Here is a 13,698-nt window from a genome sequence, read left to right as displayed (position 1 = left end):
ATGTCACTTTAAAAATGTAGATGTGATAAATATGAATTGCAAAAATGTAACATATTCATGATTTACTGAAACATACAATACCAACATTTTGTTTTGGTGACTGGGCTGGTCTAGCATCAAAACAATCTCGATAAAGAGCACTACAGGCAAGACAATATGATAACTCAAACCAGTATGAATAAGTGGTGAGTAATGGTAAAGAGTGGGAGTGAATCCTTGGCACGATGAGCTTTGAGGAAAAGTCAGACACAGTCATGGTGACCCTTTGTTTTATCTGACGTGGCTGATGCGAGTAACCCACAGATTTTGGAAATGCAGAGAGACATTATTTCCAACCTGAGGATGCTGGGTGGGCGTGTGCGCCTGACCGACTGCTGTCGCCATGTCAAGACACAACTGTGGTCATTAAGAGTTCCTGCGTAACATTAGCCTGGCTCCAAACCTCAGGACAGCTGTCTGAATTTAAAACTTTTTCATTTTGTGTGCTCTTTGACGACTGTCTTGAAGGTAACTTTTGTACCCACAATTCAGACTGAGGACGTCGTCTTCACGATCCAGAGTCAAGACAATGCCTTAAAAAAAGAATGCTCCAGGGATGACATTTTTTATAGGCCAACCCAGAAGTTAATGTCACTGTGGTTCCCTGATCAAAAAGCCTATGGGATTTTTCCACTGGATTTTGGATTATTCCGGAAAAAAAAGGCTCTGTGGTGAACAAACATTCATGATACTTACACATTTTGTTCAGAACGATAAACTTCACATATAAACACCACTTTCAGGATTTTTGAAAACTAAAAGCAGTCACCAGAAGTAAAAGAACGAATTACATGGTCACATTTCCACCAGACTGTTTGGTCTGGTTTGGTGCGGTGGCAGTGGCTGAAATACTGTCAGTATGTGACTAAGCACATTTTTATAAACTAGGTAAATTATGCAAAATGCCCAACATATGCAATTTAGCATCTGACAGTTTCCTAATGTTGAGGACCTATACTAGGCATTTATAACATAAAACTTTGGGGTACTCAACATTTCCAGGTTGACTTTGCTGGCAAGTAGACTACATGTGCTCTCTTTCTTCACAGACGTTCTCCAGTGATTCTTGAAGACTCTTCCTAATCTAATTGGAAGCTCATTTAATTTTCCCTTCCTCTCTGTCTTCCATCAGACCACCGCTGCTGCGACCACCTCATGGCTCTCGCTCTCTCTCTCTCTCACACACACACACACACTCACCAGCACATGACCCAGTGCACACTCATGCTCCTCATTGTCTCTCCACCCCACCATGCCGGAGAGTCGGTGTTATCTAGGATGGCAGAATACCCAGGGCCTCTCCCCTCTCCTCCTCTCCTCAGATATCCCAGTATGGTCTATTTCTGTCCCTGCGTCTCTCGGCTCTCAGCAAAGTGCCACTGACGTCTCTCTGCACTAAACAGATGAGTGCTGTCAGTGACGGGTGTTCATCTGAAGATCCCACCGCAAACCAACAGAATTTAAATAATGACTTTGCCTTTTTTTATTTCACCAGATTATGTTTCCCACCTCAACCGCTGCTCTAGAAAAGAAGCAATAATTAGACAATGGATGTGTAATGATGAGTTTTTAAATTTGCTGCCCCTCTTTTCTCTAATCGAGAGTCATTACAGTGATGAGATGTTATTTTTATGTACAAAAGCTATTAAGTAATGAGATGTAAATGATTACTGGGAGTGAGGAAGGAATAGGTGATGGAGTGCAAAAAGGGCAAAGTGGATAAGGAGTGAAGGGAGCAGAAATGAGAAGAGGGGATTATTTACAAAAAAAAAATCATCTCTGAAAGTGCTGAGTCACTGAAAGGGTAAAGCTGCAGCCCAGCTCTCTTCCTCCTGTTGTCTCTTCCTCACCCACAAGCCCCGCACCAAGACACAGCTTGTCCCCACCCCACCGCCATCACCGTCACCACCAAACACACTTACGCACACTCACAACCCCCTCACAAGAGAGCAAGGGGCGCAGGAGGGAGGATGAGGCATATTGTTACTCCATATCCTGCCGTATCATTAGTTTCTGTGCTTTCATCATAAACGCAAACCACTAAGCAGGACAACAAAAATATTTATTCAAAACTGAAGCAGCAGATCGGAGGCCTTGCAGATGACATGTGTCTAACATGCTTTTCTTAATTACACATCAGCTTTACATTGTTGCAAGTTCACCATAAAAAAGATGCATTGTCATTTTAATATCACAGCCTCTTTTCACTGATGGCATTTTGTGAATCTGACTACATATTTGTTGTATATGGCGTTTGACTTGTATCAGCGTATCTTTCCTTTATGTTGTGCTGTTGCCATAAAACCTCTGACTTGGTACAAAAATCAAACTCACACGCTCCACTTACTGGAAAGCTCGCAGCCCTCCGGAGCAGAAATTAGTGTGTGCAAATCAGTGATCGGCAAAGCTTGATAATCTTATCTATTACACTGCTCAGTGGGCAGAAAGCATTTATTTGATTGGTCAGGATTGATTATATTTATAGTAGTATGTGTGTGTATATGTAACAGCAGCAGTATGTTAGGAAGAAAAGAAACAACTAAAGTTCAAACAACCCTGTCTCTCTCCCAACTCATCAAATACCGAAACTTGGTCAGTGACTCTAGTCGTCATATATCTATGTACTAAGACACACTTTAGTGGTGGTCGATGAGATATACTGGACGGCAGCATTTTTTGATGCTCTGAGAAACTATTGTTGTATAAAAAGTGAAAAACTCCACATTGGGCCAGTAGTATAGAGCAATTGGATGGGTTAAACAAACTCCAGACTTCCACCTGGGAGACCGTTGTTCTTGTCCTCTGTCAAACCAAAAGTCAATCAAGTTATTTTGTAGTGTGCTAGTGTCTGTAACGTATGATGTTAGTGTGTTACATTATGTTAATGTACTTATTTGAAGCCAAACAATGATGTTTTTTTTCAAAATCTAACCACATGCTTTTGTTGCCTAAACCTAACAAATCTTGACTCGACTTTTAAGGGGATAATTTAACAGTTGTGGAAAGTAAATAAGCACATATACTCATGTGCTGCTCTTAAATGAATACTTGGCCCTTTACATTTATGTATCAATTACTCACTCCGTGTTATGTTGAATTTTTGAGTAAAACTTTGTTTGACTCGCATGCCTCCATTGAATGAGAAAACAAATTCTTGATGAATTGAATTACAATTGATCCACATTTAACAATGGCACAACAACATGTATTAAAACATCTGTTGACAAACTTTCGCACAACTCGTGTAGTATAATTCAAGTCTCATTTATCCGGTCTGAACACAGGAGCTGCTGGTCTACTGCTGCCTCCATCAGTTAGTTAGTTTGTTATTGTGTGACTTTACTGCTTTAAACGGTTAGTTCAGATTCACCAAAATCACACAAAAACTCTAACTAACTGATCACGGCAGCGGTAGACCAGCAGCTCCAGTGTCCAGCGATGGATTACTGTTTTTGTTGATGGAGTCTGGCTTTTGAAGAGAGCATAGAAGTTTCAGTTTTAGTTTAATTCCCCGTTTCAAAAAGGCTGTCTGTTTGGGAAGTAATGAGCATACAACTGGATAAATGAGACTCTGAGTTGTGTGAGAATTTATGAACAGATGTTTGATAAAGTTTTGCTAATGTTACACATGGACCTCTATGACTTCAATTCGGTGAGAATTTACCCTGTTTTGGTTCTCTTTGTCCACCTTGGGGACATGTGAGAAAAAGTAAGTACAACTTAACACAGGGTGAGTAATTGTCGTACATATGGTCAATTGGGAGTTGAAGTATTATTTTAAGTACACATTTTAAGGTACTTTAAGGTGCTATGTTATTCTTCTATGGCACAGATGAAAGATTCAAGACTCAAAAAATGTTGTTGTCTCACCTAGTGACAGAAAATAACCTTCAGTTGGGGGCTCAAACAACATGAAAAGCATCCACAGCCACGGCACTAACATAAAATCACACAGCTGTTCCATAGATCAATAAAAACAGCAAAGCTCCTTTAAAAAAGCAATGACTATCTTGCCTCGTTTAAAAAGTATACTGCGGTGAGAAATAAAAGAGTTCTTGTAAGTTTTCCTTTTGACCAGGGCTTCTCTGAAACGTTTGGCTGAAGGTAGTCGCTGAAACAAATGGTGAAGGGGATGTAAACGGTCCTCAGTGATGCAGTCTGCTTTTCGTTTTACTGCCCGACTGTACCGTTCTAAGAGCTGAAATGTTGTACTTTTGTGTATTTATTTTGTTGTGTATACAGCTTTTAGATTTGCTCCTATAAAATAAGCAAATAACATTCACAATCATTTGACACAGCAGCACCCCCTGCTGTTTGTGTAACAGTGACAGGAAGACAACACACATCTTGAAAACACAAACATATACTGTGAGGAGAGGAGAGGAGAGGAGAGGAGAGGAGAGGAGAGGAGAGGAGAGGAGAGGAGAGGAGACTCTGATGTAATACAGTATGACTCAGGGCTATGAAGTCAGAGTGGGTTTATACAGAGATTAAAGGATTGAAGAACAAGGGAGAGAAAGCGTAGGCAGACACAGAGAGAGTCCACTAAGTCCAGTGGCCCGCTGGAGAGACTGCAGAGAGGAACACAGTGCTGTTACTCATCTTAATAAACTGTAATCAACATTAGATGCAATAACACCTCTGGAGGATGAAGTGATCAATACATTCAGCTGTGTTTATTATCTCGGCAAGTGTGAGGAGGAAAGGGGTAGACGTCCATCTGTGTCCTCTGAGGTGGCTGCCTCATGGTGAATGAGGCTGTCCCGTAAGCAGACGGTGTCAGATTACATCTCCACCACAGCTACTCCGTCCATCAATAACACAGAATCCTGTCGAAGTGTCCTTGAGCAAGACACTAAACCCCACCCGTTTACTTCAGTCACTTGGGAAAGCAGCAGCAAGTAAATTAACCTTCAAATCATTTTCAACAAGCAAAATTTCTCCAGGAAAAAAAACAACAAAATAAGAACGGCTGATACATTTGAATATTTTTTATTTTAATTTAATTGTTCAGCATTTCCAAACATAGTTCAGCTAAGTGGAAAAAATGGGAATTCTGATTTTGAAATGAAATAATTATGTATTCACATGTTTGTGTAGGAGGAAAGCAAACACAATTACAAATTGGTGCAATGGTTCTTACAAGTTTTTTTTTTGTAATTTCTTGCAAAGTTTTTCTTGTTGAATTGCTCATCACCTTCTTCCCATGGCTCTGGGGAAAAATCAAGCCAATTTGCTCAAGTTTCAAAGGATTAAAATAGCTATAATAATTAATCAGTATGTCCATATTAACAGTGGATTGGTCATGATGTGTGGAGCAGGTGGACCCAAACACAAGTGACTGCAGGCAATACAAACTCTAATAGAGCTCTCTTTATTCAAAGTTTCAGGGCAAAAATAAACTGTAGCTCAAAGAACAAAAATCAAAGATTCAACAAAGGCTGAACTGAATGACTTAAATACACACTATTCTGACAAGGGATGAAGTGCAGGTGGAGAAAAGTGCGGAGAAGCTCAGGCGAGGGAAAAAGTGGAAAAGTGTGATAAAGCAGAAAAAGAGGCAGGCAGCTGATTGGCTGGAAAAACTCAGGAGCAGGGAAGGACTAATGAGGCCGATGCAGGACAGGTGTGCAGAGGTCAGTAAACAGAAACCTCAAAACACAATCCTCTTCATCATAAACCATCTGAGTAAAAACAAAGACCAACTAACTCATATATGCAACTTAAATGAGTCTATTACAGATACTCAGTCCAGTCTTCCCAAAAAGTCTGAAGGCACCAGGAAACATCAGACTGTGACAGGATCACATGACAACGTGTAAGTGAAAAAATTTGCTCAAAGTGAGTTTTATATTGTCTTTTAACCCTCTGAAACCTGAGCATATTAGCTTGATTTCTTTCAAAACCATGGGAGGGACACAGTGAGAACTTTAAGAATGCAAACATTACCTGAAAATTAGTTTAAAAGAGACAAAGAAAGTTAAAAAAATATAAATAAAACAAGGAAAGAAGACTTGTAAAAGTGCTCAAAAAGTTGTAATTCTGACACATAATTATAAATATGTAATATGCATTATGTAGTTTTTCCTTGCTTTTTTCTTTTTTCCACAGACATTTTTCCTGAGCTTTTTAAAGGTAATTTTCTTAATAATTTTCCTGCCAAGTTGCTTATTGCCTTTTTTCAGTGCTTTTGAAAGAAATTGCACCAATATGCTCAGGGTTCAAATGTTTAAATACTTGCACAAGGCATCTAAAGGAAAAATGATGTTGCTCCAGATTTCAAAGGTTAACTAACCTGATCTCACAGAAATACCTGAAATGACCAGAAACCTCTTGCCACTGCAATACGATGGCATGCAATGTGTTAAAATCACATGCCAGCATCAACAAGCAATGCCAATGGAAAGTCCTTTGTCGTGGTTGACACACTAATTCCCTGGTTCAAAAAGGTCATGCTATGCGTAGTGGTTAATGTTACAACCCCACAGATAGAATAAAGAGCAATAAAGTCCATGTAAGCAGGACAATGGGATGGTGGATTGGTTAAAAAAAACGCCCAGATTTCTGTCTGAGGAACGCAGTTTGGGTCACATGGGTCAAAGTTTTGAGTACTCAAGACTAAGACTTATGTCACCTTATGATGTACTTATGTCTAAATGTAAAAAACATAGTTATTTTAACCAAAAACACAATCTTTTTCCAAACCAACCCCCAACACCACTTAATGTTGTGGTATGAGGTCATTATATACAGATGTATCGCGTTTATTTTAACTCAATGTTTTTGAGGGAACTTTACTGTTGTGGTTCAGTTTTGCTCTTATCAGTATTATACTCTAAAATCTCTAAAACCCCTCTGCACACTACCTCAGGGTACAAAATTAACACCATTTACAAGCCAAATGCTAGTAAAATACACAAGTGGCTGTTTGCTTCACTCATTAGTCAAGAAAAAACAAATCAATGGTAATCTATTGAGTGTCTGGTAGAATTTAAAAATTCATTAGTCATTTGGACAGTGGCGAATGAATAGTGGACTTACATTTATCATGTGACTAAAAACATAGCTACAAATAAATGCTAAAGTTGCTTCGTATCTGCTGGATGTGCAAATAGGCAAATGTTCGCCATAACTTCTTAAAAGGTGCCAGCATGTTGGTATTGTGCCCCTTAAAAAGGTTACTGCTGGATTACATCTGCACAGGACAGTCCTCAGTTTCTGATCATCCTGAGTCAGCTGTAACACATTGATATTAAATAATTCAATTAAGAGAAGTCGAAAACCACTTAGCAAGTGAGCAGAAAAAGTCTTAATATTTAGTTAAAAGTAACAGCTGATATGTGCAGCTTCTGCCACACCAAAGGGTGATAACTATGACTATGTAAGTATGACTAAAGATACTGAGATAAAGTCAAAGAGACCAAATCATGATGATGTAAAGCATAAAGCGCTAAACATTGGGTACTAATACAGAATAATACAGCAGATACGAAACACATTTGCAAGTCTGAGTACAATGTTGACATAAAACCCAAATATTACAGGATGAAATATAAAGATTGTATATTGTAGATAATGCTTCTGTCTCCATATGGTCCGACTTCGTTGATTGGGGTCAAAAGATTCTATGTCTCTCTCACACACACACACACAAACACACACACACACACACACACACACACACACACACACACACACACACATACAGAGATGTATGCACACACAAACGTGTCCCTTTCTGGTTCTGGGGATGTTAATTAGACTTGTGCATAAATGAAGGCAGTTGTACTCCACCTCATTCTTGGGGTCAATTAGCTGTGACAGCAAGAGCTACACAATCCTAAGACCCAATTAATGAGAGGATTTACTTATTATCACACCGACTGGATATAATTACATTGAAACATTTAGTGTTATGGTTAAGTGCTGGATGGCAGATGCTTCGGCTACTTTCAGCCCTCAGAAAGGACTGTTGTTAATCATGTAGTTATTTCTGTGGCATTTTGCCATTGTTGTGTGTGTGTGTGTGTGTGTGTGTGTGTGTGTGTGTGTGTGTGTGTGTGTCTGAAATACTCTACAGCAGGGATAACTTGCTTTGCTTGGGGGGGCACTTTTGCAAAATTACAGGAGACCTGGAGCCATTTGCAACAGCCCCATAATTGCCCCACATTGGATTTGAAGAGGGTTTTTTTAGGATTTCTGGAGGTTTTTTAAGGATTTAAGGACATTTCAAAGATTTAAAAATGTTTCTCGGATTTTAGGACAAATTTTTGGATGTATCTAGGATTTTGGGACATTTCAAGATTTTACAAAGTGTTGCATATTTTAGGACATCTCTAGGATACTTGGACATTTCTAGGATCTTAGGACATTAGGGGCTCAGCTAGGACCTCTGTCAGGGGGTGCGGGGGATCCCCAACTGGCACTTTTTTGATAAACTATTTTGATGCTGTTTTATGCACTCTAGCACCTTATGTATACTAAAAGTACAAAAATAATTCCCAGTTTTGCCAGATTTGGCCTGTGGGCTGTAAGTTGAGTATCACTGCTCTACATACTAGACATGAAAACAAATGTGCTCTTGCTCCGGTCTCTTACAGATATCAATTTTCTCTCCTGCAAGAAATCCAGAATTGCTGACACGAATCTTACGACCAGCCAACAATCAGATCAGATAAATCACAAGGTGCAGGATAGAAACACCAACCACTACACTGTCCACAAGGTACAGGGCCCAATAAATCTTGCAAATTCAGGTTCACAGATTAGTGAGTTGAAGAATACCCATGTAATCCAGTGTTGCTTGTATAAATACTGCTCTACCTCACTGTAAACTCCAAATGAAAACTTCAACAACTTTGCAAACTGTTTTATGTATATCTAATATTTTGTTTATAGTACATTTTAATATTTTTTTAGTATTGATCATGTTAGTATTTTTATCTATTATCTATTATCTTAGGATACTGAAGTGTATTATGGTGTAATTTTTGTACAGTATATGATGTAGATTTTCTGTAGACACGTCTTACTCTCACAGAATATGCTAAGCTTTATTTCACATATCTCTATCCCTGTCTCTCTATCTCTCTTTCTCAGCAGGTCGGAGCGGTGGATGGGTCAAACACAAACAAGACTTTCCCCCAGGAGAGAGGTGTTCATGTCCCATAGTCAAACCAAATGAACATTGAGTTATTTAAAGGTATGCCATCACTGTGGTTTGTTTTTTTTCCCCCTAAATCTAACCTGCATAACTTTATACTGAGTGCAAAATATTCTTGGGGTGCTTCTTCGCAAGCCAAGTGTTGTGTGAGGTTACATCACAGAAGACTTGGCTCAAGACCAACAAACTAAGCCCTGAGCGTGGGTGTTTGTTGGTAACCTGTCGCTGTGTTTCCACCAGGAATATTGCCACAAAATGTGATATTTTAATCCAAAACATGATCTTTTCTTACCCATAACCTCGAGTTTCTTGTGCCTAAATCTAACCACACGTTAACCACAGCATTGTTAAAATGTAAAGTTTCAACGTATCTGCTATATAATGAAGTACAACTGCAATGTATCCCCCAACATTTATTCTGGCAACTTATTTTCAGAAGGCAAAACTCTGTGAAAAGTCTTGAAAATGTATCTCTATACTTTTGTGTAGATAAAATTTCTCCAGGGACAGATAGATCTGTTTGAAATCTACTTTCAAAAATCAAACATGTGAAAAAGTCTCAGCACTGAAGGGGAACTACCTTTCATCTACACATGAAAGAAAACACAGGAATAGCCAGCAGTGCGCTGAGTACACATGCTCATGTGTTGTTCTGTATCTACTGTCCTCACTGTCTCTGGAAACTCTTCACAATCCGAACACTCGTGATACTGTTTTTGTGCATGCTTGGTCTTGATTTGGCTCACAGGTTTTTTTCCAGTGTGTTCATATTTGTGTTTGTGTTCAGAGAGGAGAGGTGAGCTATAAAGCAGACTGAGACAGAACTCTGCTAATTAATGTGGCTGAAAACAGTCGTTGGCAGCACACTTCTTCTTTTAGCTCCGACACCCTGCTACATACACACACACACACACGCACGCACACACACACACACACACACACACACCGTCACAGTCAGGTTCGATTCACCCAGACGTTGTATGATGTAGCCATGATATGCCATCCCTTTAAAGCTACCATAGTTCAGGTTGCATAGGGATGTTGCTAATAATAGTGATATCTAATCAATGCGCACACACACACACACACACACACACACACACTAACCTTGGGTTGACTTTACAAGTCTGCTATGCAATCTCCCTGCAATACTTGACAAAAACCATCACCAGCATCTCTCAGCTGGGTGCAAATCATCCCTATGCAGGTGTGAGTGTGTGTCCTCTAACCAGGAATGTGAATGGAAGCGACAGATACCTGGAAGAGCGGAAGAGTTGGAAGGAAAGGAGGAGACCTCTATTTTTGGAGACGGTATTCTCATGGTGTCCCAGGGGAGAAGGCCGCTGTGGGCTCCCCTTCTCAGATGGCAGCACTGGAGAAACCTGAAAGAGAGGAGCAGCAGAAGATGTCAAGAGTAAGGATTTATATTGTGGGGCCTTGAAACTGCACTACAGTCAGAATAAACCCACAAATTCAAGCAGAAGAAATGTAACGTCTGGTTTTGGCAATGTGCTGAGTTGCAGTCTACACACTTCCTTTTGCCCTGAAAACTGAATGACCTCCACTGATTTACTGAACGCCTGCAGTAGAGCATCATGGGACCAAATATTACAAAAAAAAAGATCCAGCCCGTTCCTCCAACATCCAGGCCTTTTCTGTTGCTGTGACAACAACAAGGACAAGAGGAGGCAACCTTGGACGCCGGACAGCTTTGTGTCGATACAACACTGGCTTTTCTCCCGAAGGCTGTCACATTTACAGAGCACCAACAGTGACTCACACCTCGCAGCGATTCCGTCTGTAGTGAACTGATCTGACATATCTGTGGTCAAACTGTTTTAATCCAGACTTTAATCATTAGAAAGAGCGAACTCAAGCTGTAACCATTCAGACCGCCATGGCTGCTAATGGCAGACAGCAAATTTCTCTCTGTGGGTACAATGATGTAATTAATAGAGCTAGTCAAACAGTTTCTAAAATGCCACTGTGGGCTTTAGACTCTGAGTAGTAGGTTTAGTCGAGGTTAACCTCAACAAACGTATATTTATCTGTTTGCTTTTGCAGAGATTTTACCCAACATTCAAGACAAATATGCGTCATGATCAGGGCTGAAGCTAAGACTTTAGTCCCCCCAGCATTCCTCCCATCCATCACAAAAATATGGACACTAATGAGGTCAAAATATTTGGTTTTCTCATATTTTATTCATTCTGCTAAGTGTTAAGTTTCAGTATATTTCTATCCCGACTGAAATTACAAATGTGAGTTAGTCTGGAACCTCTCAGTTCTTCCTCCAAGGGGAGATATCAACATAAATGCCACTAGACACAATTAAATCGACCTACAACCAATCAAAGTAACATAAAATAAGATACATCACTGAGCCACAGACAGATGTAAACAGTGTGCAGAGATGAGCTGTGACAGTGTAGCATTAATGTTTCTGCCAACATGTTGACATTTTTGCCATTAGAATTTAGAAATTAGTACTTCAAATAAAAGTTCCTCAGCAGCTGCAGCTAAAGGTGGTAACTTGTAGAACAAAATATTTTCACTGTGAAATTTTTGATAACTAATCAGCAGTTATATGGATATTATATCTAAATGGGTAAAGATAAATGATAGAACATCTAGAACTGTCAGAAAACGCCATCACTTTATTGTAATATGCTGCCTTTAACCCTTTGAAATATGGATTGACATCAGTTTTCTTGTGTTGCGTTCGGATGCCTTTCACAAGCAATTTGATCCTTTGAAAACTGAACAAATTGGTTTGATTTCTTTCTAAAACATGGGGGAAAAGGAAATGACCAACTTGGCAAGAGATGTCCACAAAATGCAATAAATTGATGAAGGGTGACAATTAAATTACCTAAAAACGTTTTTAAAAGTTTTTAATATACAGGGAAAATGTCCAGAAAAAATTATAACAATTTTATATTTAAAATCATTACTATAATAATTATTAATATACATACATACATACATACATACATATATATATATATATGTGTGTGTGTGTGTATATATATATATATATATATATATATATATATATATATATATATATATATATATAATCTTAACTTCAAAGTACAAAGGCTTCGCAAGTTGTCAGTCATTGTCTGAAACACAGTCCATATAAGATAGATGGCTGTGATTGACTCGCGCCACGCTGGCTCAAATCTCGCTGAACGGGAAGGGGACCAGACGTATCTGCCAGAGCAAATAAAACAAGTCTGGTTCCCAGACCAGTAAATTTCATTCCACAGCATTTAGGTCTAAATGGTGCTAGAAAGCTTACACACTGCCAGGAATAAGATTTGGAATTTTAGATTAAAGGTTTTCTATCATTTGAATATGATAATCTAAAAGTACTACAATCTGCCTTTAAAACACATCCACCATGAGTATGTTTTTTTATTGTAAAATGTAAACTAACAAATTGCCAGGGACATGAGAACAGTGAGTCCTCAACTCTGTGGGCAAAATAATTATGATCACAATTACATAAATAAACCCTTTAAAACAAGCAAATTTGCTTGATTTCTCCGAAAAACATGAAAAGAGGGCACAAGCAACATAAAAACAGGAAATGACCAGTAAATAAGTGCTAAATTAAAATGAAAGTAAATATAAATATTTTTTTCTAAATACTTTTTCCCTGTTTTTCGGGTTTTTTTTTTTTTTTAAGAAATCAAACCAATGTGCTCACATTTCAAAGGTTTAAAGACTTTTCAAAAGAGTTCTTGTTATTGTTTTTGGTTATAAAATGTGTACTATGCATAGTAAATTTGTGTACAAGTACTGTCATTTTACACTTAATATAAAATTATCAAGAGTTTCATTTTAAAGAATATGAACCACAATAATCTATTAATGTGTGTTATTACCACTGATTGCTTTCTGATTACCTGTAGCAGAAGGTTAAGGTTTAGGCAGTGTGTTTTTATGCACCTCCACATCACAGGTGAGTCATACACACACACACACACACACACACACACACACACACACACAGAGGCGGTTTGGCACAAGATAAAACCAAAAGCTTTCACCCTGAAAAAGCTGTCAGACAGGCACCCAAGGGTACTGCATCATTCACTCGCCACACTGGCCAGTCCATCATCTGAAGTCTGTTAACGGAGCCACTGGTAGAGATTTTGTGTTTAGTATGACATCTTGTGGTGGATGTTCACATTTCAGCTAGAAGAAAGGTCATTTTTTCCTCAGTAGGCTATTTCCTGATAGCACTCAGGTATCAAAGCACTTTTTGTGGGGGATTTTAAACTCATATGTAAAACATTTAACAAATAATCCAAACACCTTATGGTTGATTAACAGGCAATTAACCCTTTAAGACCCCGACATCAGTTTTCAGATGCCTTTTTTGTGCCATTTCTTTTCTTTTTCTTTAAAAAAAAAGAACTTTTTGTATGGCCTATTTTCGGGGCATGTTCTTGTAACTTTTTACTAATTTCCTAGTAATTGTTGGG

This window comes from Plectropomus leopardus, chromosome 12 (assembly GCF_026936395.1).
Source record: "Plectropomus leopardus strain MGB_pleo_1.0 chromosome 12, ASM2693639v1, whole genome shotgun sequence".
Taxonomy (NCBI): domain Eukaryota; kingdom Metazoa; phylum Chordata; class Actinopteri; order Perciformes; family Serranidae; genus Plectropomus; species Plectropomus leopardus.
The sequence above is the reverse complement of the archived record's forward strand: the minus strand, read 5'-3'. Positions refer to the sequence as shown.